Source organism: Malus sylvestris, chromosome 17 (genome assembly GCF_916048215.2).
Source record: "Malus sylvestris chromosome 17, drMalSylv7.2, whole genome shotgun sequence".
Lineage (NCBI taxonomy): Eukaryota > Viridiplantae > Streptophyta > Magnoliopsida > Rosales > Rosaceae > Malus > Malus sylvestris.
In genome coordinates this window covers 28,510,523-28,536,468 of record NC_062276.1, presented here as the reverse complement: position 1 = coordinate 28,536,468, position 25,946 = coordinate 28,510,523, and the positions used below count along the sequence as shown (strand labels likewise).

At 38.8% G+C, this 25,946-nt stretch overlaps 1 pseudogene; it reads right to left on the bottom strand.

Annotated features, from left to right (window-relative positions):
• Nucleotides 1-4,331: 4,331 nt before the first annotated feature.
• Nucleotides 4,332-24,709, bottom strand: LOC126610388 (reticulon-like protein B17; annotated as a pseudogene).
• Nucleotides 24,710-25,946: the final 1,237 nt, after the last annotated feature.

The following is a 25,946-nucleotide window of genomic DNA, read 5'->3' as shown; positions in this document are numbered from 1 at the left end:
ATTCAAAAGTTGATACGTGTCTGAATGACTTAATGAGAAGATCGATGGCAAAACGAAAGATAAATCTAGACTACATGCTTCCGTCACTTATTAGGTTTAAGTGGTACAAACTTTAGTGGTCAAATTGTGCGTAGTATGGTATTGAGTCGAGTAGCAAATAACGGTGTAAGGAAGCCCTAAATGACACCCAGCAAGTTGATTACTACTAATACTATCTCCACATGTATTACCTTCAAAGAGGCAATCAAGTAAGTTCTTATTAACTAATTAATATTAAGGTTATTTATATGTCTATATATATACATACATACATATGGTCTAGCTATCTTAATTCTTCTTCTTTTTTATCACTGATTTGGATATAATAAAATTACCATATGACATCTTCAGTGCATTTAAACTTTTCCCTCCATTTTCTGCAGGGATGGTGTAAGGAACACTTTTCAAGGTATTTGTCTGGTACCTTTTCGTTTACATTTACATCCTTAACTTTTCAAGAGCAATCCTTCATCAGTGGTTGTGAATAACTGATTTTTCTCAATCTTTTCGAACTTGGTTCTGTAGAATTTGGATCCATTTTATTCTTGAGCCATAAATATCTTCTTCATCGGCTTACCAGGTAGTACGACGAGCTTTAAGTTAATTCTACGAAGATCCTCCTCAAGTGATCATGTCAATCATTTAGTATATTTGAAGGTGATGCATATGAAGGTTTTGGAAGTATATGGAATATGGATTGGATTATATATATAGTTTGAAGGAAGAAAATCAGAGAGGATAAAGAACGACATCGATGGATTTATGGAAGTGTTGTTATTGATGGAAGATTAGCAATGATTTAGTTAAGTTTCCACCAGCTAGTTTCTTCCCATTTGCTTAACTAATTAGCTTTGGAATCAATCATCCATCCAGTCTGCATTTCTCCTCTAAGAGCATCTCCAATGGCTCCCACCGGCCACCACCTCTTTTGAAGACTTGTTTAGGGACTAAAGAGAATCTTTAAGTCCTTAAAAGAATATTATCTCCAATGAAAAAGTCTTTACAGTATAAATCCTAAATTTGAGGACTATATAATAAAAAACTCTAAATTAAATCTAGACCGTTTATCTATAAGGTACCGTTTGGTACATGAAACGGGACGGAACCGAGTGGGACGAGGTGTTCTGCTCCATGTTTGGTGCGTCTAAAACGGGTGGAACACGTTGTTCCACAAGACGAATTTTGGGTGAATTTTTGTTCCACCTCACCCTCTGGAACGACTCGTTCCACATCTGTGGAACACAAAATTATAACATCTCTGTCTCCTTCTTCTTCCTCCTTGTTTCCATCCGAGGGCATCTTTGCTTCCTCTCTGTTCCGTTCCGTCTTGTCCGTTCTCGTCCTGTCCCATTTTGTTCCGTCATGTTCCGTCTGCATATCAAACGATACCTAATAGAAAAAGAAATATGTGGGACTCAGCCTGTAGTTACGTCAGCAGCTGTCTGGCGACTAGCATCCACCCGCGCTGCTAGAGCAAGTGGATGAGCTACAACATCATTCAAACCCAATATTTGGAAGAAGCACACAACCTTTAACGTGAGTGGACCTCCATCCCCACTCAAAGTTGTCCCTATATATAGTCCTCAATTGTGAGGAAAATTTTCAATATTTCGGCCAATTCCTCTACTATAGGGACTATAGCTCCGCCCACTGGAAGCCACAAAGTACTTAAATTTAAAGACACGGTGGTAGAGGGTGGTAAGGACTCCATTTAGGGACTCCACTGGAGATGCTCTAAGTAATAGACGGAAATATTTTCTTTGCTTTTTCTTTTTCTGGTTTATGTCAAAAGACCATGGAGAATTTGACTATTTGTTGACATACCCCTGCATGATTTCAACTTCGTTCAACGGCCATTTGGTTTTCGCTGGAAACTTGGGTCGATGAAGAAGAGGGGGCTGTGACATATGTGTCACGCTAACTTCAACTGTGTGGGAAATATTTACATTTACTAAAAGGTTCCCTCTCTGGTTCAATTTATCGAAACAGACGTCGTTTCTTGGCATTTATTTAGTTAGTTTCTACTTATTATAGTGATTTAAGCTATTTTCGTGTGTTTATATGTTTGTGTTTATAGGTTTAAATGACAAAGTTGGCAAGAAAGTGCATTTTGGTGCATTTGGGCTAAATTGGAGTGCATGCATGTGGAGCAAGTTAGATGAACGTTTTTGGTGCTTAAATGAGGCTAGGAACATGCTACAAATCTGGAGAAACAAATGCAAGTTGCAAGAATGGTTGGTGCACTCACCTAACATAATTCCAGCCATTCTCATTTTCTTGTCCCAGCCCCATTCAACCTTAACACATCTCTTACCCCTTCATTCAGCCATAAACATCCATAGTCACTTGTGTCGCAGCAAGGTGGGGAAGAAGAAGGGCTTTTGACGTTTCAAGCTTGAAGATTGGAGCGTTTTAGGTGTACTTCATTCTTGTTTTCAATGTCTATTATTCTATGATTTTGCTGTAACTATGAGCGGCTAAACCCCTACTTAGCTAGAGGGAAGTTTGAAGCTATGAACATCCTTGAGATATGAATTGATTTCTTCCAATTGTGATTTGATAAGTTATGAATGCAATTCAATTAACTGTTTTCTTAAAAACTGATTTTTATATGTTGATTAAGGATGCATACTTAGTTTTTATGCATGAATTTGATGCTAGAATATAAATGAGTTTCACCTAATCGTTACAAATTTAGATTAATGAGTAGTGAAGGTTGCTAGTCACAATCGCGTTAATTGAATTCTTGTCAAACGTATTATGCATTCATAGTTACAAAAGTCTCGTCAACACTTATGGTTTTCATAGAATGTAATGATCTCTGTTTGTTTCTCTATTATGCATTCATGTAGGGGACATTTAGAGAATGATTTGGGTTGTCGCATGCATTCATCCAATTCAATGAGTAAAGGAAAATCTGAGGGTTAATTAGTGCATCACGGTTAATCTGGGGTGTTGAGCTTCATAATTTATTGAAAAGCAATTGGAAATCGATTCATGTTCAAGTGTGTCATGTGTGAAGAATGGACCTCTAGCTAATCCATCAACCATCTTATTTCCCAAAATTCGTTTTACAATCTGTTTAGTTTTACAATTTGTTTGTTTGTTTCAAATTCGTCAAAACCAAAACCCCCATTTACTTTGTTGAGTCATATTAGTTAGAAACTGTTTTAGTTTGTGTTTTTGTAAGTGTTTTGAGTCAAGATAAAACCAATTTTCGTCCAAATTCACTCTTAGTGTCTGTTTTGAGTCAATTAGCTTGTTTTGTGCTGTTTTGAGTCATTTGAGTTGTTTTAGTGTATTAGAGTCTAGTTTTACATTCTTTAAGTCTAGTTTAGTGTTCCAAACTTAGTTTTACATTTTCAAGTCAATTTCAAGTGTTTTAGCAATCCCTCTTAATCCCCGGTCCAGAACGATTGATGCGAAAATTAACTTAACACACAAATTAAACTCTCTTGTTTACGATTGTACTAAAGATGTAGTAGAGATCGTTCTGGACCGGGGATTAGGAGGGATTGCTAAAACACTTGAAATTGACTTGAAAACGTAAAACTAAATTTGGAACACTAAACTAGACTCAAAGAAAGTAAAACTAGACTCTAATACACTAAAACAACTCAAATGACTCAAAACAGCACAAAACAAGCTAATTGACTTAAAACAGACACTAAGAGTGAATTTGGACGAAAATTGGTTTTACCTTGACTCAAAACACAAACTAAAACAGTTTCTAACTAATATGACTCAACAAAGTAAAGGGTGGTTTTGGTTTTGACGAATTTGAAACATACAAACAAATTGTAAAACTAAACAGATTGTAAAACGAATTTTGAGAAATAAGATGGTTGATGGATTAGCTAGAGGTCTATTCTTCACACATGTCACATTTGAACATGAATCGATTTCCAATTGCTTTTCAATAAATTATAAAGCTCAACACCCCAGATTAACCGTGATGCACTAATTAACCCTCAGATTTTCCTTTACTCATTGAATTGGATGAATGCATGCGACAACCCAAATCATTCTCCAAATGTCCCCTACATGAATGCATAATAGATATACAAACAGAGATCATTACGTTCTATGAAAATCATAAGTGTTAACGAGACATTTGTAACTATGAATGCATGATACGTTTGACAAGAATTCAATTAACGCGATTGTGACTAGCAACCTTCACTACTCATTAATCTAAATTTGTAACGATTAGGTGAAACTCATTTATATTCTAGCATCAAATTCATGCATGAAAACTAAGTATGCATCATTAATCAACATATAAAAATCAGTTTTTAAGAAAACAGTTAATTGAATTGCATTCACAACTTATCAAATCACAATTTGAAGAAATCAATTCATATCTCAAGGATGTTCATAGCTTCGAACTTCCCTCTAGCTAAGCAGGGGTTTAGCCGATCATAGTTACAGCAAAATCAGAGAATAATAGAGTAGACATTGAAAACAAGAATGAAGTACACCTAAAACGCTCCAATCCTCAAGCTTGAAACATCAATAGCCCTTCTTCTTTCCCGCCTTGCTGCGGCACAAGTGACTATGGATGTTTATGGCTGAATGAAGGGGTAAGAGATGTGTTAACGTTGAATGGGGCTGCGGCAAGAAAAGGAGACTGGTTGGAATTGTGTCTGGGAGTGAATGGATGTGTAGAATGGTGAATGATGGATATAGGTGAGTTATGGTGAAGAGTTGATGGGTCTCCCCTAATGAGATGCATGGCAATGGGTATTTATAGGGAGATGATGGATTAAGTGAGTTAGGTGAGTGCACATTCCATTCAATTTCTAGTAGGTTAGGTGAATGCACCATCCATCAATTTAGGTGAGTGCACCATCCATTCAATTTCTGGTGGATTAGGTGAGTGCACCACCATTCTTGCAACTTGCATTTGTTTCTCCAGATTTTTAGCATGTTCCTAGCCTCATTTAAGCACCAAAAACGTCCATCCAACTTGCTCCACATGCATGCACTCCAATTAAGCCCAAAATGCACCAAAATACACTTTCTTGCCAACTTTGTCATTTGAACCTATAAACACACGAAAATAGCTTAAATCACTATAATAAGTAGAAACTAACTAAATAAATGCCAAGAAATAAGCTAACTAAGTCACAGAAATATGCTCCTATCAAATTCCTCCACACTTAACTTTTGCTAGTCCTCGAGCAAAATGAAACAAACAAAAGAAACAAAACACAATCTAGACCTTCCAACAATTGTCTTAGGGATTTCCAAAGAACATGACATGTCAAAGATCACTACTCACATGAATTTTAGCAATTCTTACCCTCGAGCATACACTTAATCATAGTCACCATTCACTAGCTCGCATTTAATCAATTAAAACAACATTTTGAATGTAGTAACATGCCTTAGAGAATTCCCTCAATTCCTTACCGGATTCTCTCTTATTTTCACACAAGACTTTCTGACTACACTCCCTATACTAAGTATATGTGAGAAGATTGATGTAAACATGAAAACTAGTACTCACATACGTTTATAACAAAGAAAGCTATTTCTGGAATTATTAATGCATGTATACACACTTAGGGCCAGATTCAATCTTTTGGACCCTTTCTTCAACAACCAACACTTGTGAGCTCATTCTCACTTATTTAGAACTCTTATTCTTTCTTTCAAACCCGTGCCCTATTTCTGTGGCACACAAAACACACACTTTGAAAACCCTTCCCCCACACTTGCTTATGCAATAATGTTGCCCAAAATGAATTCCTTCTAAGTTATGCTTCATTATACTTTAAGAACAAGGGTAAGGATAGTCTTATTCTAGGCTTGGTAGGGATAATGTGGTTAACAAAGAAAATAGGCTAAACAAGGCTCAAAGAGACTAAACCTACAAAAACAAATGCATGAGATGAAGGCTTTTTGGCTCTGGTGGTAACTACTAAACAACTTCACCTTGTTATGTGTTATGCATTCAATTTTAAGCTTTGAATGGAATGGGCATGAGTTCTAGTATTTGGAACTCTAATGATGAAAACGCATTCTAAGTAACAACCAAGCAAAAAATAATGAGATCATGCAACGACTTAGAAAACAAGAATGCACATATTAATAACTCTCCAAATAACGTTTAGGCTCAAGTCTCACAAGGTTGTATCGTTAGTTTGAGTTCCTTCCTTCAAGCATGTTACAAAAACTGATTTTTTTCTTTCTTTATGATTACATGTGAATTCGTAAACATCAATTATAACCAAGTATTAGCCAAAGAGCATATCAAACTTGCATCCATGCTTGTAACTTTCTTTAACAGTCATGCAATTAAAAACCAAATTCTCATCATTGTGTTGGAAGGCACCCTAAGACACAAACAAACACGCAAAAACAACTCTTTTTGGGTTTTTCAAAACTTTTTCTATTTTTTGTTTTCAAAATTTTCAAATTTTCGTATTTTTCTTTCAAGACTCACTAAAACAGTTCAAAACACTCTAAAAACACTTAAAACCAGTGAGACACAACTCTAGTTATGCTAGGTGGTAAAATCCTACGAATTTGCAATAAAAACACTTGTTTACCCCTTCCCCACACTTAACCCAAACATTGTCCTCAATGTTTCAAACATAGACTTACACGCAAACAAGCAAACAACACAACTAACAAACATGACAAGCATGGCAAAGTAAAAACAAGAAAGAGTCGAGTTTAGAAACGCAAATCTGGTTATAGAGGTAAATGATCTTTGGCTTCAGTAGTGAATGATTCGGCACGTATTTTGTCATGCTTGTTGACTTTCCACAACTTTGATCTTGAACTGGATTGGAGTTCTGAGCAAGGAAGAGGAGAATTCCTTGGTGATGGTGATTTGATGGCATTGTACGGCGAGGCTTTGTTTTTTTACGACTGATGCGTTAATATGTTGTTGAAGTTTCTCGAGCTCTTGGATTCAACTCAGACTCATTCTGCTGGGTTGATTGATTGTGCAGGCTGCATTCTTCTCTGCTTGTTTCTTCTGCACGGCAAGCAGGCACGAGGTAGAGGTGATGGTCTGTTTCTTTGTTCAATCTTTCCAAGTGCCGACCTATATTTTTCTTTCTCCTTGTCCCGCAGGCAAGAGCAAGGGTAAATGAAAAGCATGCCATGAGATATTTTTGCCTTCGACTCTGATGATATGAGGTACTTTTGCTTTTGAAGAAGTATCTTTCCACATGTTTATTCTTGAATTGGGCTGGAGAGCTTCTTAGCAAGGAAGAGGATACTTGATCTTGAAGGAAATCGGACCATGAGTAGTCTGACATGGCAAGTGATCCTTAGCTTAGTTGAGGATGAATCAACACGTTGTCTCCACATGCTTCAAGGTATCATTTTCACTTACCTTATCTGTTCTCCAAGCAAATGTGACATCTTCTTCGGAAGTACATCAGCAATTGAAGATGAGTACTCGAGAGCAATGCTAGGTAAGCTATCAGGAAGAGGTTCCAGGCAGTCAGTTCCAGATCAGAAGATTGATACCAAGTGCTGGCTGATTGCCCTCTTTCTCCTTATCTCGCAGGTGAGAACAAAGACAAGGAAAATGACAAGGAGAAAGCATGATATGAGATACTTTTGCTTTCAACCTTCATGATATGAAATACTTTTGTTCTTGATGACTTGTTTGCAAAGATACCCCAGGGAATGAGGAACACTGAGTAACTCGAGAGGCTTCGTTGGGAATGCATTCTCGGAGATGAAGAAAGGTTGAGTAAGTATGTCTTGCTATGGAGGGTGAAGTTGACATTTATAGGAATTTCTTCATAACCGGTAGAGGTACTATTCTTTTACTCTTGTCGGCAACCGTTGGGTGATTGAATAGTAAGATTCACGCGCTTTCTACTTTGTCAGAAATCTTTGCCCGTAATTTCCGCAAAGCTGAGGTTGGGTGTAACAGGTGCTGACAAGTCTAGAAAAGTCGATCTTTTGAAATTTGGAGATCGGCCTGTGGTTTCTGAGCAAGCCCAGCTTTTGAGAAAGCAGGCGCCTCTTCGATTTCTAAGCAGATGCCTTTTCGATTTCTGAGCAGGCGCCTCTTCAATTTCTGATTTTTATAGTGGCACGCATTACATTCCAAAGCACACTTGAATTACCGCATGTAGAAGCTCCCTTCTAAGATCTTGATTTATCCGACCTATTCTTTTTCTTTAACTCTTTCGGAATGTCGTGCCCATATGATCGTTATCTTAACTTGAATGTCGGGGAAGATATTGACATGTCTTCTCCAGACAACATTTGGCATCCGTCTTTCTTATCCCCCAATAGTCCTCTTACAATTAGGGACTCTGTGATGAAGAACGATACAACCGCTTCGGTGGTGGCTAGAAATCTTCCCACTCTAAGAGACAGTAAGATACTTTCTAAGGATCCGACGAGCTGGCTGTTTAGGACTCTCTGGCCTTTAGCGTCCAATGTGCAGGCTCAGTATTAAACATGGGCCAACGCCTTCTTGCTCGATCTCGTCAGATTGAGTCTTTGATAGCTGAAGTGGCTAGTCTTTGGCAAGAGATCAGAGGGCTCAGGTACGAGAATAAGGAGTTGCACATGCTCGCAACTAGTTACTCAACGAGTATGAAGAGGAAGCTTGATCAGCTGCAGGATTCTGAAGTTCGGATTCAGAGTGATCATCAAAGGTTTGTGGCGATACTCCAGAGCCAACTTTTACCTTCGTCATCTGACATTTCACCAAGTGTTGAAGCTTCGGAAAATCAAACTCTGGTGCTTCGTCTTTCTAGAGCTCCGTCGAGTGCTGAGGCACCACCTGACCAATGAAGGCTCATTCCTGTTTGTTTGCACATTCTTGTAATAATTATTTTTATTTTTATTTTTTTATTTTTTTACTTTTCTACCTAATGTTCCTTTCCCACGAAAATCAATGTGAAAACAGCTTGTTTACCTGACAATGTTTCAAACATAAACACACACATAAGCAACCAAACAAGCAACAAATAAACATGGAAAGATAAAGGCAGCAAAGAAAAAGGTTGAAAGAAAGCAAATCTGGATTTAGAGCCGATTCTAGGTGCTCTTTATTGGCATGGGGTGCCTCCCACGAAGCGCTTGCTTTAACATTGTACAGCCGGATGAATACCATCCTTTAAGCCTCCTTGGAGCCCACGGCATGGAGGGGTAGTTCCTCCACCATATGCTCCTCAAACAGGTCGTAATAGGGCTTCAAACGATGCCCATTCACCTTAAATTCGTGGTCGGTTTTCAAGCTTTGGACTTGGACTGCACCATAAGGAAAAACATTAGTAACAACAAAAGGTCCAATCCACTTAGAAGGTAACTTACCGGGGAATAACCGAAGTTGAGAATCAAAGAGGAGCACTTTCTGCCCCTTGAAGAATGTCTTTGTACGAAGCATCTTATCATGACACACCTTGGTCTTGTCCTTGTAAATGCAAGCATTCTCGTAAGCCTCGTGCATTTATATCCATGTTGAAGGTCTTCACAGCCCAATGTGCCTTGTGTTTTAACTCTACGGGGAAATGACATGGCTTACCATAGATGAGCCGAAAAGGTGACATGCCAAGGGGAGTTTTGTAGGCTGTACGATGAGCCCACAATGCATCCAACAAAATCAAGGTGAATCGTTTCCAACTTATTATGAACATTTTAAAACTCTTGTAGCTTTATGTCTACAGCACCAAATGAAGGAGGAGCTGCTCATTCAATACTTCTACGAATGACTCCTCCCCATTGAACGCCAAATGCTAAATGCCTCAGCGGGTGGCGCGTTGATAGACAAGACTCTGGTGGCTGCCAAGACTCTAATTGCAAATCGAGCCCATAATGCATAACAATATGAATGTGTTGGATAAAGAGAAGGCCCACGACAACATAGTGTGAATGAGTGCAATTTCTAAAATTCAATCACAATTAGCAAATCTTACCTCTCTTGTGTCTCAGGTTGTAATTGGGTCAAAAGCACAAGAAATTAGGTTTACACCGTGTGCTCAATCCAAGGGCATCTATCCGAGAAGTGCCCTCAGTTGATCAAGAATGGAGGATGGGAATCTACCAATGCTATTGGATTCCAAGGCCAAAACCAAACCAAATACGATCCATACTCGAACACATACAACCCCGGATGGAGAGATCACCCTAATATGAAGTGGAGAGAGCCCCAACAACCTGCACAACAAGGGGGATTTCGGCAAAACTACCCTAGGTTTCCACGACCATATCAACAAAATCAACCACCCCCGACCCAATCTAGAACAGGTTCGTCCATGGATAATTATCGACTTGTTCAATTATTAACCAATGTGGCGCAGGGCATGCAAAATCAAGCCAAAGAGGTGGAAGACTTGAAGAAACAAGTGGGACAAATGGCTGAATTCATGGGGCAATTCAGTAGAGAACAAGGTAAGTTACCTGGGGCAATTCAGTAGAGAACAAGGTAAGTTACCTAGTTCAACAAATGTGAATCCAAAGGGAGGATTTGAATCTGCCAAAGCCATCATTTTGCGTAATGGAAAAGAAGTTGGAATTGAGTCCGACATTCCCAAATCTACCCCAGAAAGAGGATGAAAAGTGGTGGCTTTGGCAGATTCGAATCCTCCATTCGGATTCACATTTGTTGAACTAGGTAACTTACCTTGTTCTCTACTGAATTGCCCCATGAATTCAGCCATTTGTCCCACTTGTTTCTTCAAGTCTTCCACCTCTTTAGCTTGATTTTGCATGCCCTGCACCACATTGGTTAATAATTGAACAAGTTGATCATTATCCATGGATGAACCTGTTCTAGATTGGGCCGGGGGTGGTTAATTTTGTTGATATGGCCGTGGAAACCTAGGGGGGTTCTGTCGAAATCCCCCTTGTTATACAGGTTGTTGGGGCTCTCTCCACTTCATATTAGGGTGATCTCTCCATCCAAGGTTGTATGTGTTCGAGTATGGATCGTATTTGGTTTGGTTTTGACCTTGGAATCCAATAGCATTGGCAGATTCCCATCCTCTATTCTCGATCAACTAAGGGCACTTCTCGAATAGATGCCCTTGGATGGAGCACACGGTGCAAACTTAATTTTCTTGTGCTTTTGACCCAATTACAACCTGAGACACAAGAGATGTAAGATTAGCTAATTATGATTGAATTTTAGAAATTGCACTTACCTTATTCACACTATGTTGCCGTGGGCTTTTTCTTTGTCCAACACCCTCATATTGTTGTGCATTATGGGCTCGATTTGCAATTAGAGTCTTGGCAGCCACCAGAGTCTTATCTACCAACGCGCCACCCACTGAGGCATCTAGCATTTGGTGTTCAATGGGGAGGAGTCATTCGTAGAAGTATTGAATGAGTAGCTCATCCTTCATTTTGTGTTGTGGACATGAAGCTACAAGAGTTTTAAAACATTCATAATAAGTTGGAAACGATTCACCTTAATTTTGTTGGATGCATTGTGGGCTTATCGTACAGCCTACAAAACTTCCCTTGGCATGTCACATTTTCGGCTCATCTATGGTAAGCCATGTCATTTCCCTATAGAGTTAGAACACAAGGCACATTGGGCTGTGAAGACCTTCAACATGGATATAGATGCAGCTGGGGTGCATAGAAAGCTCCAATTGAATGCACTCGAAGAGATTAGGCACGAGGCTTACGAGAATGCTCGCATTTACAAGGACAAGACCAAGGCGTATCATGATAAGATGCTTCGTACAAAGACATTCTTCAAGGGGTAGAAAGTGCTCCTATTTGATTCTCGACTTCGGTTATTCCCCGGTAAGTTATGTTCTAAGTGGATTGGACCTTTTGTTGTTACTAATGTTTTTCCTTATGGTGCAGTCCAAGTCCAAAGCTTGAAAACCGGCCACGAATTCAAAGTGAATAGGCATCGTTTGAAGCGCTATTACGACCTGTTTGAGGAACATATGGTGGAGGAACTACCCCTCCATGTCGTGGGCTCCAAAGAAAGATGGTATTCGTCCGGCTGTACGACGTTAAAGCAAACACTTCGTGGGAGGCAACACATGCCAATAAAGAGCACCTAGAATCGGCTCTAAATCCAGATTTACTTTCTTTCAACCATTCTCTTTGCTACCCTTATCTTTCATGTTTATTTGTTGCTTGTTTGGTTGCTTATGTATGGGTTTATGTTTGAAACATTGTCAGGTAAACAAGCTGTTTTTACATTGATTTTCGTGGGAAATGAACATTAGGTAGAAAAGTAAAAAAATAAAAAATTATTATTATTACAAGAATGTGCAAACAAACAAGAAGGAGCCTTCATTGGTCAGGTGGTGCCTTAGCACTTGACGGAGCTCTAGAAAGACGAAGTGCCAGAGTTTGATTTTCCGGAGCCACAACACTTCGTGAAATGCTAGATGATGAAGGAAAAAGTTGCTTTTAGAGTAACGCCACAAACTTTTGATGATCACTCTGAATTCGAACTTCAGACTCCTACAGCTGGTCAAGCTTCTTCTTCATACTCGTTGAGTAACTAGTTGCGAGCATGTGCAACTCCTTATTCTCATGCCTGAGCCCTCTGATCTCTTGCCGAAGACTAGCTATCTCAGCCATCAAAGACTCAACCTGACGAGATCGAGCAAGAAGACATTGGCCCATGTTTGATAGTGAGCCTGCACATTGGACGCTGAATGCCAGAGAGTCCTGAATAGCCAGCTCGTCGGACCGCTTGGAAAGTATCCTACTGTCTCTTGGAATGAGAAGATTTCTAGCCACCACCGAAGCGGTTGTATCATTCTTCATCACAGAGTCCCTAATTGTAAGAGGACCATTGGGGGGATAAGAAGGACGGATGCCAAATGTTGTCTGGATAAGACATGTCAATATCTTCCCCGACATTCAAGTTAAGACGACAGTCAGATGGGCACCACATTTCCGAATGAGTTAAAGAAAAAAAAGAGATGACCATTGGGGGGATAAGAAGGACGGATGACAAATGTTGTCTGGAGAAGACATGTCAATATCTTCCCCGACATTCAAGTTAAGACGACGGTCAGATGGGCATCACATTTCTGAAGGAGTTGAAGAAAAAGAAGAGGTCGGATAAATCAAGATCTTAGAATGGAGCTTCTATTGGCAGCAATTCAAGTGTGCTTTGGAACGTAATGCGTGCCTTTATAAAAATCAGAAATCGAAGAGGCATTTGCTCAAAAATCGAAGAGGCGCCTGGTTTCTTAAAAGCTGGGCTTGCTCAGAAACCACGGGCCGATCTCCAAATTTTAAAAGATCGACTTTTCCAGACTTATCAGCACCTGTTACACGCAACCTCAGCTTTGCGGAAATTACGGGTAAAGATTTCTGACAAAGTAAAAGCCCGTGAATCTTACTATTCAATCACCCAACGGTTGCCGACAAGAGTAAAAGAATAGTACCTCTACCGATTATGAAGAAATTCCTATAAATGTCAACCTTCACCCTCCATAGCAAGGCAGACTTACTCAACCTTTCTTCATCTACGAGAATGTATTCCCAACGAAGCCTCTTGAGTTACTCAGTGTTCCTCATTCCCTGGGGTACCTCTGCAAACAAGTCATCAAGAGCAAAAGTATTTCAAATCAGAAAGGTGGAAAGCAAAAGTATCTCATATCATTCTTTCTCCCTGTCACTTTGTTCTCACCTACGAGAAAAGGAAAAAGAGGGCAATCAACCAGCACTTGGTATCAATCTTCTGATCTAGAACCGACGTCCTGGAACCCTTTCCTGATTGCTTACCTAGCATTGCTCTCGAGTACTCATCTTCAACTCTTGATGTACTTCCAAAGAAGATGCTACATCTGCTTGGACAACAGATAAGGCAAATGAAAATGATACCTTAAAGTATGTGGAGACAACATGCTGATTCATCCTCAACTAAGCTAAGGATCACTTGCCATGTCAGACTGCTCATGGTCCGATTTCCTTCAAGATCAAGTCTCCTCTTCCTTGCTAAGAAGTTCCCCAGCCCCAGTTCAAGAATAAACATGTGGAAATATACTTCTTCAAAAGCAAAAGTACCTCATATCATAAGAGTCGAAGGCAAAGATATCTCATGGCATGTTTTCCTTTAACCTTGCTCTCGCCTGCAGGACAAGGAGAAAGAAAGAAATCGGTCGGCACTTGGAAAGATTGAACAAAGAAACATACCATCACCTCTACCTTGTGCCTGCTTGCCGTGCAGAAGAAACAAGCAGAGAAGAATGCAGTCTGCACAATCAATCAACTCAGCAGAACGAGTCTGAGTTGAATCCAAAAGCTCGAGAAGCTTTAGCAACATATTGACGCATCAGTCGCCAAAAAGCAAAGCCTTACCGTACAATGCTATCAAATCACCACCACCAAGGAATTATCCTCTTCCTTGCTCAGAACTCCAATCCAGTTCAAGATCAAAGTTGTGGAAAGTCAACAAGCATGACAAAATACGTGCCGATTCATTCACTACCGAAGCCAAAGATCATCTACCTCCATAACCAGATTTGCATTTCTAAACTCAACTCTTTCTTGTTTTTACTCTGCCATGCTTGTCATGTTTGTTAGTTGTGTTGTTTGCCTGTTTGAGTGTAAGTTTATGTTTGAAACATTGAGGACAATGTTTGGGTTAAGTGTAGGGGTAAACAAGTGTTTTTATTGCAAATTCGTAGTATTTTACCACTAGCATAACTAGAGTTGTGTCTCACTGGTTTTAAGTGTTTTTAGAGTGTTTTAAACTGTTTTAGTGAGTCTTGAAAGAAAAATACGAAAATTTGAAAATTTTGAAAAAAAAATAGAAAAAGTTTTGAAAAACCCAAAAAGAGTTGTTTTTGTGTGTTTGTTTGTGTCTTAGGGTACCTTCCAACACAATGATGAGAATTTGGTTTTTAATTGCATGACTGTTAAAGAAAGTTACAAACATGGATGAATGTTTGATATGCTCTTTGGCTAATACTTGGTTATAGTTGATGTTTACGAATTCACATGTAATCATAAAGAAAAAAAATCAGTTTTTGTATAAGTTTTTGTAACATGCTTGAAGGAATGAACTCAAACTAACACTACAACCCTGTGAGACTTGAGCCTAATGTTGGTGTATAATCCTTTAGCTGAAGCTTGGCAGCAAGAATCATATTTCTATATGTTGTTTCAGTTTGAATGTGAGCCTTTGGATCATAGTCCACATGGCATTTCAATCTTGTATCTAGCCTAAGTAATAGAATAAGCCAAGTGGCATCATCTCATAGGATGATACCAATGAATGGCTAAGATTGCATTGTATGTTGAAGAGTGAAGGATCTCCCTTCCCTTCCTCATAAACGGTTAGATTGTATTATGCAGAAAATGAAAAAAAATGAAATTTGAAGAGACATTTTTGCAGCTTCTTCTCTCTCGGAAACTCTTTCTATCTTTGAAGACAACCTCCATTAAAACACATACTAAAACTACACACACAAACACTAACATGGCCTCAGAGCCAGGTTTCATCGTCTAATCTGGGCGTGAAATCTGTGCGATTGAGCTACATCTTTGAGCTTCAATCGAATCTGGAAAGTGTGCTTTCATGTATCCAAGTCTCATATGGCTGGGTCCGGAAATGTCGAGCTTAGAGCTCCGGTCTTCAATGGAGAGAACTATGAATTTTGGAGGATTCATATGACAACTATACTGAAATCGTATGGTTTGTGGGAGCTGGTAGAAAATGGGTTTGAACCACCAGATCCGAAGTCTGAGAAAGCTGTGGTCGATGAGACGAAGAAGGAGACGCCGGATGGAGTGTCGTTCAGTGAGATCCTGATGAAGGATGCTCGTGCGCTTGGAATGATACAAGGTGCTGTATCGGATCAGATCTTTCCCAGAATCGTGAATGAAGAGACATCCAAAGGAGCTTGGGATGCTCTAAAGGGTGAATTCTGAGGAGATAAACAAGTAAGAAATGTAAAATTGCAAGGTTTACGTAGAGATTTTGAATATACTCGTATGAAGGACAGTGAATCATTATCTGTGTATCTCTCTAGATTGTTTGATATCATTAACCAAATGAAAAGTTATGGAGAAGAACTATCTAGGGAGAGAATTGTGCAGAAATTACTTATTAGTCTACCGAAAACATATGATGCAATTTGTTCTGTAATTGAGCATTCTAGAGATCTTGAAATTATTGAGGTCCAAGAGGTTGTAGCTTCTCTGAAAGGATTTGAACAGAGGCTTGATCTACATATTGAGTCTTCGACTGAGAGGGCATTTGCAAGTTTAAATATAGCATCTAAGGGTGTCAAAAGTGGTGGATTTTCTGGGAATCAAAGGTCTCAAGAGGGTTGGAAGTCAAGGGGAAAGAATTGGGATCACAAACCAAATTATCCTTAGAGACAGAGCAATACTCAAAGGAATTGGGATCACAAACCAAATTATCCTCAGAGACAGAACAATATTCAAAGGAATTGGGATCATAGGCCTAATTATGTCCAGAAGCAAAACAATGCTCAGGGTGATTGTAAGTGGTGTGACAGGTTGCACTATGGGAAGTGCTGGTATGAAGGTAAACCAAAGTGCACAGGCTGTGGTAAGCCATGTCATTCTATGAGAGATTGTCATGAGAATAGGGGCGTGCAGAAAGTTAATTATGTGAAGCAAATGGGAGAAACATGATCACTGTTTTATGCCTGCAATGCAGTGACTGATGTGAAAGTCAATAACTCATGGTACATTGATAATGGTTGTAGTAACCACATGACAGGAGATGAGAGATTATTGGTCAATGTTCAAAGAGGTTTGACATCCAAAGTGAAGATGGGAACTGGAGAAATCTGTGAAGTGGCAGGAAAGGGAACTTTGGTGATTGAAACTAAATTGGGAAGAAAACATATACAAGAAGTAATGCTTGTTCCCGGACTTGAGGAAAATCTTCTAAGTGTAGGGCAAATGATGGGAAATGGTTATTATTTGTTGTTTGGAGGTGATGTAGTGAATATTTTTTATGGATGGTCACTGGATAACTTAGTTGTAAGGGTACATATGACCAACAATCGATGTTTTCCTTTGACAATGTTGCCTGCAACACAGTATGCACTAAGGGCAGGTATCACTCATTGTTCTCAAATATGGCATAAGAGGTTGGGTCATTTGAATGAGAGAAGTCTCAAGGTACTTGAAGAACAGGAGTTGGTGCATGGATTACCTAAATTAGAAATGTCCCAAAGTGTGTGTGAAGGTTGCATGTTGGGTAAACAACACAGAGACTCATTCCCTTCCCAATCAACTTGGAGAGCTAAAGATCCACTAGAGTTGATTCATACTGATCTCTGTGGTCCAATGCAAGTAGAGTCTCATTCTGGAAACAAATATTTCTTGTTGTTTACAGATGACTGCACAAGGATGTCATGGGTGTATTTTTTTAGAAACAAGTCTGATGTGTTTGAATGTTTCAGAAAGTTCAAGGCAATGACTGAGTTACAATGTGGATATAAGGTTAAATGTCTCAGGAGTGATCGAGGGGGAGAATTCCTTTCTGCAGAGTTTGACAAATACTGTAATGGACAAGGAATTCAGAGACAATTGACTATGGCCTACACTCCTCAACAGAATGGAGTGTCCGAAAGAAAGAATAGGACTGTGGTGGAGATGGCAAAGTCAATGCTACATGAAAAAAAACTTCCATATGCATTTTGGGCAGAAGCAGTGAATACTGCAGTCTATTTGATCAATAGGTGTCCTACTAAAGCTTTGAAGAAGTCAACCCCATTTGAAGCTTACAGTGGCAGAAAACCTGGAATAGCTTATTTGAAGATATTTGGCTCACTGTGCTATGTGCATATCCCTTCCAATCTCCGACGTAAGTTGGAAGAAAACAGTCACAAGTGTATCTTTGTAGGATATGGTTCAAGTGAGAAGGGCTACAGGTTGTTTGATCCCATTTCAAGGAAGATTGTTCTCTCAAGGGATGTCACATTTGATGAGAGTAAATCTTGGGATTGGAACTGCAATATAGATACTGGAGTGACATTTCCAGTTATCACTGAACATAAGAATGCTAATGAAATCTGTGAAGTTGATGACAATTCTCAGTTTGAAGAATACAATGTTTCTCAAAGTGAGAATGTGCTTGAGAGATCTCCAACTTATGATGATACACCGAAGAAATGGAGAAGTATCAATGAAATCATGACTCAATGCAACATGTGCATTATTGAACCAGAAAGCTATGAGGATGCAGCCAAAGATGATTCATGGAGGAGTGCAATGAAAACTGAATTGGACATGATTGAGAAGAACAACACATGGCAGCTTGTTGAGAGACCATATGACAAGCCTATTATTGGTGTTAGATGGGTTTATAAGACCAAACTTAATCTGGATGGCACCGTGCAGAAGAATAAAGCTCGGCTGGTGGCTAAAGGCTATTCACAAAAGCCCGGAATCGATTATAATGAAACCTTTGCCCCTGTGGCAAGGTTGGATACAATTAGAACTTTAATTGCCCTTGCTGCACAAAAGAAATGAAACTTGTATCAATTAGATGTAAAGTCTGCATTTCTCAATGGGGTACTGAAAGAAGAAGTGTATGTTGAGCAACCTCAAGGTTTTGTGAAGGAAAGTGAAGAAACAAAGGTGTACAAGTTGAACAAGGCTCTATATGGCTTGAAACAAGCACCAAGAGCCTGGTATGATGAGATTAATGCATACTTCAATAATGCAGGGTTTGAGAAGAGTTCAAGTGAAGCAACTTTGTATGTTAGGACAAGTAAGGACTCAGGTATCATTATTGTCTCTCTATATGTAGATGACATTGTATATACTGGTAGCAGTCCACAAATGCTTGAAGAATTCAGAAATGACATGATGAAACACTATGAGATGACTGACTTGGGCTTATTACATCATTTTCTTGGAATGGGTGTGCTGCAATCTGAGAACAACATTTTTATACACCAAAAGAAATATGCACAGAAACTAATTGAGAAGTTTGGTCTGAAAGAATGCAAGTCAGTTGCTACTCCACTTGCAATGAATGAGAGGTTGAGCAAAGTTGATGGAAGTGAACTTGCGGATGAAGGAGAATATAGGCAGCTTGTTGGAAGTCTGCTCTATTTAACTGCAACTAGACCTGATGTGATGTTTGCAGCAAGTATGTTGGCAAGATTTATGCATAATCCCACTAAGAAACATATGGGAACAGCTAAGAGGGTATTAAGATACATCCAGGGAACAATCGATTTTGGTATTGTCTTTGAAAGGGGAAAAGCTACTACCCTAATCGGCTACTGTGATAGTGATTGGGCTGGAAGTGAGGATGATATGAGAAGTACTTCAGGGTATGCATTCACACTAGGATCGGGTATGTTCTCATGGGCTTCAATCAAACAAAACACTGTGGCACTGTCTACTGCAGAAGCAGAATATGTCAGTGCAGCAGAGGCTACATCACAAGCAAAGTGGCTGAGATTTGTTCTAGAAGATTTTGGAGAAGAACAAGTGGAAGGAACTCAGATCTTGTGTGATAATACATCAGCCATTGCTATGGCAAAGAATCCAGTCTTTCATCAAAAGACAAGACACATCAACAGGAAGTTCCACTTCATCCGAGAAGCAATTCAAGCCAAAGAGATTGAGTTAGTGTACTGCAGGACAGAGGAGCAGATTGCAGATATACTTACTAAGGCCTTACCTAAAGATCGATTTGTGTATCGAAGGGAGCTACTTTGAGTTAAATCAGCCAAAGGATTAGAAGGGAGTGTTGGTGTATAATCCTTTAGCTGAAGCTTGGCAGCAAGAATCATATTTCTATGTGTTGTTTCAGTTTGAATGTGAGCCTTTGGATCATAGTCCACATGGCATTTCAATCTTGTATCTAGCCTAAGTAATAGAATAAGCCAAGTGGCATCATCTCATAGGATGATACCAATGAATGGCTAAGATTGCATTGTATGTTGAAGAGTGAAGGATCTCCCTTCCCTTCCTCATAAACGGTTAGATTGTATTATGCAGAAAATGAAAAAAAATGAAATTTGAAGAGACATTTTTGCAGCTTCTTCTCTCTCGGAAACTCTTTCTATCTTTGAAGACAACCTCCATTAAAACACATACTAAAACTACACACACAAACACTAACACCTAAACGTTATTTAGAGAGTTATTAATCTGTGCATTCTTGTTTTCTAAGTCGTTGCATGGTTTCATTATTCTTTGCTTGGTTGCTACTTAGAATGCGTTTTCATCATTATAGTTCCAAATACTAGAACTCATGCCCGTTCCATTCAAAGCTTAAAATTGAATGCATAACACATAACAAGGTAAAGTTGTTTAGTAGTTACCACCAGAGCCAAAAAGCCTTCATCACATGCATTTGTTTTGTAGGTTTAACCTTTTTGAGCCTTGTTTAGCCTATTTTCTTTGTTAACCACATTATCCCTAACAAGCCTAGAATAAGACTATCCTTACCCTTGTTCTTAAAGTATAGTGAAGCATAACTTAGAAGGAATTCCTTTTGGGCGACATTATTGTAGAAACAAGTGTGGGGGAAGGGTTTTCAAAGTGTGTGTTTTGTGTGCCAAAGAAATAGGGCACAGGTTTGAAAGAAAGAAAAAAGTTCTAAATAAGTGAGAATGAGCTCACAAGTGTTGGTTGTTGAAGAAAGGGTCCAAAAGATTGAATCTGGCCATAAGTGTTTTGTGAACCTTCCATTTGTGTTTAATGTGGATTTTTGCATTCAAAAGTGAATTCTAAGTGTCAATTTCATTACTTTGCTTACTATTGCTTTAAGAACGTTTGTCTACCCTTACCTTTCCTTGTTAGCCAATATCTAAGCCCCGTTACAACCCTTTGACTTCTATCTTGGGTGTTATGAGTTTCAATCTGTGGAGTTTAAAATTGGTATGAGCATATGGAATCCCTGGCTCTCGCTTCTAAGCAGTAGCATTCCGTTCATGAGATCATATATATATATACATGCATTAATAATTCCAGAAATTGCTTTCTTTGTTATAAACATATGTGAGTACTAGTTTTCATATTTACATCAATCTTCTCACATATACTTAGTATATAGAGTGTAGTCAGAAAGTCTTGTGTGAAAATAAGAGAGAATCTAGTAAGGAATTGAGGGAATTCTCTAAGGCATGTTACTACATTCAAAATGTTGTTTTAATTGATTAAATGCGAGCTAGTGAATGGTGACTATGATTAAGTGTATGCTCGAGGGTAAGAATTGCTAAAATTCATGTGAGTAGTGATCTTTGGCATGTCATGTTCATTGGAAATCCCTAAGACAATTGTTGGAAGGTCTAGATTGTGTTTTGTTTCTTTTGTTTGTTTCATTTTGCTCGAGGACTAGCAAAAGCTAAGTGTGGAGGAATTTGATAGGAGCATATATATGCAACTTAGTTAGCTTGTTTCTTGGCATTTATTTAGTTAGTTTCTACTTGTGATTTAAGCTATTTTCGTGTGTTTATAGGTTCAAATGACAAAGTTGGCAACAAAGTGCATTTTGGTGCATTTTAGGCTGAATTGGAGTGCATGCATGTGGAGCAAGTTGGATGGACGTTTTTTGTGCTTAAATGAGGCTAGGAACATGCTACAAATCTGGAGAAGCAAATGCAAGTTGCAAGAATGGTTGGTGCACTCACCTAATCCACCAGAAATTGAATGGATGGTGCACTCACCTAAATTGATGGATGGTGCACTCACCTGACCTACCAGAAATTGAATGGAATGTGCACTCACCTAACTCACCTAATCCATCCTCTCCCTATAAGTACTCATTGTCGTGTATCTCATTAGGGGAGACCCATCCACCCTTCACCATAACTCACCTATATCCATCATTCACCATTCTACACATCCATTCACTCCCATACACAATTCCAGCCATTCTCCTTTCCTTGCCGCATCCCCATTCAACCTTAACACATCTTTGACCCCTTCATTCAACCATAAACATCCATAGTCACTAGTGCCGCAGCAAGGTGGGAAAGAAGAAGGGTTTTTGATGTTTCAAGCTTGAAGATTGGAGCGTTTTAGGTGTACTTTGTTCTTGTTTTCAATGTCTACTTTATTATTATCTGATTTTGCTGTAACTATGAGCAGCTAAACCCCTACTTAGCTAGAGGGAAGTTCGAAGCCATGAACATCTTTGAGATATGAATTGATTATGATTTGATAAGTTGGGAATGCAATTCAATTAATTGTTTTCTTCAAAACTGATTTTTATATCTTGATTAAGGATGCATATTTAGTTTTTATGCATGAATTTGATGCTAGAATATAAATGAGTTTCATCTAATTGTTACAAATTTATGTACATAAGTAGTGAAGGTTGCTAGTCACAATCGCGTTAATTGAATTCTTGTCAAACGTATCATGCTTTCATAGTTATAAATGTCTCGTCAACACTTATGATTTTCATGGAACGTAATGATCTCTAATTGTATCTCTATTATGCATTCATGTAGGGGACCTTTGGAGAATGATTTGGGTTGTCGCATGCATTCATCCAATTCAATGAGTAAAGGAAAATCTGAGGGTTAATTAGTGCATCACGGTTAATCTGGGGTGTTGAGCTTCATAATTTATTGAAAAGCAATTGAAAATCGATCCATGTACAAGTGTGTCATGTGTGAAGAAGAACCCTCTAGCTAGCCCATCATCCATTCAAATCACCGAATTCGTACCAAACTTTATCTAGTTTAGCTTCTATCTTGTTTTAGTTCAAATTTGTCAAAACCAAACCCCCCCTTGTTTTAAGTGTCAATTAGGTTAGAATCTATCTTAGTTTGTGTTTTTAAGTGTGTTGAGTCAAGTTAAAATCAATTTTCGTCCAAAGTCATTCCTAGTGTCTAGTTTGAGTCTATTTAGTTGTTTTAAGCTGTTTTGAGTCTTTTAAGTTTGTTTGAGTCATTAGAGTCTAGTTAAGTGTTTTTAAGTTTATTTTTGTGTTTTTGAGTTAGTTTAGAGTAGATTAGCAATACCTCTTAATCCCCGGTTTAGAACGATCTCTACTTATCCATACTACAATTACCAACAAGAGAGTTTAATTTGTGTGTTAAGTTAATTTTCGCATCAGTTATAAAGATAGACTGAAGTGGATAAGTAGACTGGTGGATTATGGATACCTTTTTGGTTAATTTGACTGGCGTAGCATGAGTATACTTTTGGGATTGTGAAGCTGACAAAAAAAGCTAGCCATCATTTCACACAATTAGCACCATGATTATGGTAACACGGAACAAGTAGAGCAACGGAAAATAATCAACAATAGACATACCAAGCACACAGAGCCTCCAGAGTGTTATAATATGCCCATACTCTGCTCCAAGAAGAAAGAATGGTGCTACCTAAAACCCGAAAATTGAACTTTACTAATCGCTCAAAGTAAGCAATTCCGAATCCAAAAACTGCTTTAGTGTTTTGTTTTTCATTACCTTGAGGGTCATGGATGGCTCTCCTGAGAAAGGTGCTCTCATCTTTAATAAGGCAAGATTTACAGCAGGAAGTATCTGTTTGGCCACACCAAGAATGTCATCTTCTTTGAGGATAAAATCACGCTTCTTTTCGATATTATTTCTGCAAATCATAATCTGAAATAGAAGCGTTGGAGACAAATGAAGCCCTCCAAAACAAAGAAAAGAGTGGCCGAAAGGGAAACCACTAGTACCTTTGGCAGATTGAATTCGAGACAAATGAAGCACCCAAAAACAAAAGTCCGATGTGGGAAATCGCTGAGAAAATGCTGAAATAATTGAATTAGTTAAAATGAGATGATTTTCATAGGCTAAAATTAACATAGGAAAAATTGGGGGAAAGTGAATGAGAGTAGTTGTAAGAGTCCACCTAAAGTTGATTCCTTTGGCAAAGCAAGAGGAAAGGAAGAAGATAGACCCCAAACCAAGCCAAAGGCTTGACCTTGCAACATCTCTCCACATAACCATATCACTCATGAGCTGCCCAATTCGATCAAGGCTACCCCGATACTCATCATCGACTGCAAAACCAAACAGCGAAAACATAAGAACCCAAGAATTTAAAAAGACAAAAGAACGAAAAGAAAAGACAGCAATGTCAAATTGGAACGGACTTGATGACGAACTTGGGGAGGGCAAACAGGGAACCAAGACGGGCTTTTCCTTCTTGGACCGCCTTTTCCTCGGCTTCGCCATCTCCTCCACCAAGCCCGAATCTTTCTCTTCCCGAGTCTCAGTCTCTGACCGCCTCCGCAACCTCCGAGTGTTCCTCGGCGCGGCCCTGGAACCTCGACAGTAGGGTCATCAGCCATTTCAAGACGATCCATGAGACGAGTCTTGGATCTTTTTTGGACAGGTGGAGACGAAAGAAGCAGTAGCTCGCGGAGAGGGAACGATTCGGAAGATTTGCGGGAATGAGCGGAAGGGGATGAAGTCCTCTTGGGTGATGATTTTATGAGGCCGAGAGAGGGGTGGGGGATATGTCCGGTGTGAGCAAGGCGCGAGGCCGACTTGGCCCGGGACGGCGGCTCGGATCGGGAATGGTGGAGATATGGCGGTGTTGTCGTTGATGTCGTTGAATCCATCAGATCAGATTGGGTTTCAATGGAAGATAGCAGTTTTGGGATCAAAGGATTTATGGGTTTTAATTCCAAGTGCAAGATTTCTAGGTTTAATTAAGAGGTTGTGGAAAAGATTTTCGGTTTTTCGGGGTTTTGAGTTTGGGTTGCTTCTTGGTTCTTGAAAATGGCAATGGGGTGATTGAGCTCTCTAATGTAGCCGTTAGGGACATTTGAATTTTAACGGCGGGGATGGTGGGGCCGTGACCTTCAACGGGAGGAAATGAACGTGTCTTTGTTTGCCACTTTTTTGTATCAGTACCATGTCACGTTGTATTACTATTTCACGTTTTGCAGTTTAAGTGAATTATTTTATGTAATAATTCTTTATAAATAAAATGTATCAAAAACTTTCTGTAATATGATTCGAATCAAGCTTTCTCCATTTCGATTCTAATGAATTTAAGGAATTGTTATTGGCACTTCAAAAATCTCATTTTGCACTCTAAATTTTCTATAGTTAAAAAGAAAAAAACACTTGCAAAGAGTGTAAAATGAGATTTGTAGAATGCTAATAACAATTCTCTGATTTTATTGTATTATCTCTCATAAAGATTCAAATTAATAAGGAAGATTGTTTTGTTTTTTATGAAACAACAATATACATAAAATTAATTTTGAAAGTGCATAAAAAAATTTGTATTAGACACGAATTTCAACATAATTGTAAAAACAACTCAAAAGACTAAACTAACAACTAAAAAAATCCATGACGCCAGTATCTAGTATAACCTACATCCGAGCCCACACACCCAAGACAACCAAAACCCTAAAACATAACTGTTACCACGAATCGAAGCCCCGCCGCCACTGAAGAAACTGTAGAACAAAAGGAGAATTTGGTGAAGTTTCAATTCCCAATGACCCTTCATCATCAGACTAATTGGCCAAAAACATATGATCAGATCGCACCGAAGTCCTTCAAATCGGCAACATAAATAAAGTTAGGGAAATTAAAAAAAAAATTATAGAATGCCTTTTCGGGGGAACAATTGGAATGAGGGATCAGCAAAAGAGAAGTGAGGGTACTGAAAACTAAGCATAGCTCGAACTAGGTCACCATAAGGAGATTTTTTCAAGTACCGGGTATTCAAACAATACTTCACATGCATTAATACAAGTGGAAGAGAAATATATATTTTTTCGTATTCCTCCACTTATATTATGATACGCGAAATATTTTTTTGGATACCAAGACACTTGAAAAGAAATCTCTACCACAAGAAACTTGTTATTTACTGCTACAAGGGGACTTTTTTTTTTTTTGGAAACTACTACGAAGGGACTTGTTACGTGGAAGATTAACCATAGTTATTTTATACACGTGTTAAATTTTTAGGTCGAGAAATTCTTGTGTGACGGACCTAGATATAATCATTACATGAGGTAGTGATGCATT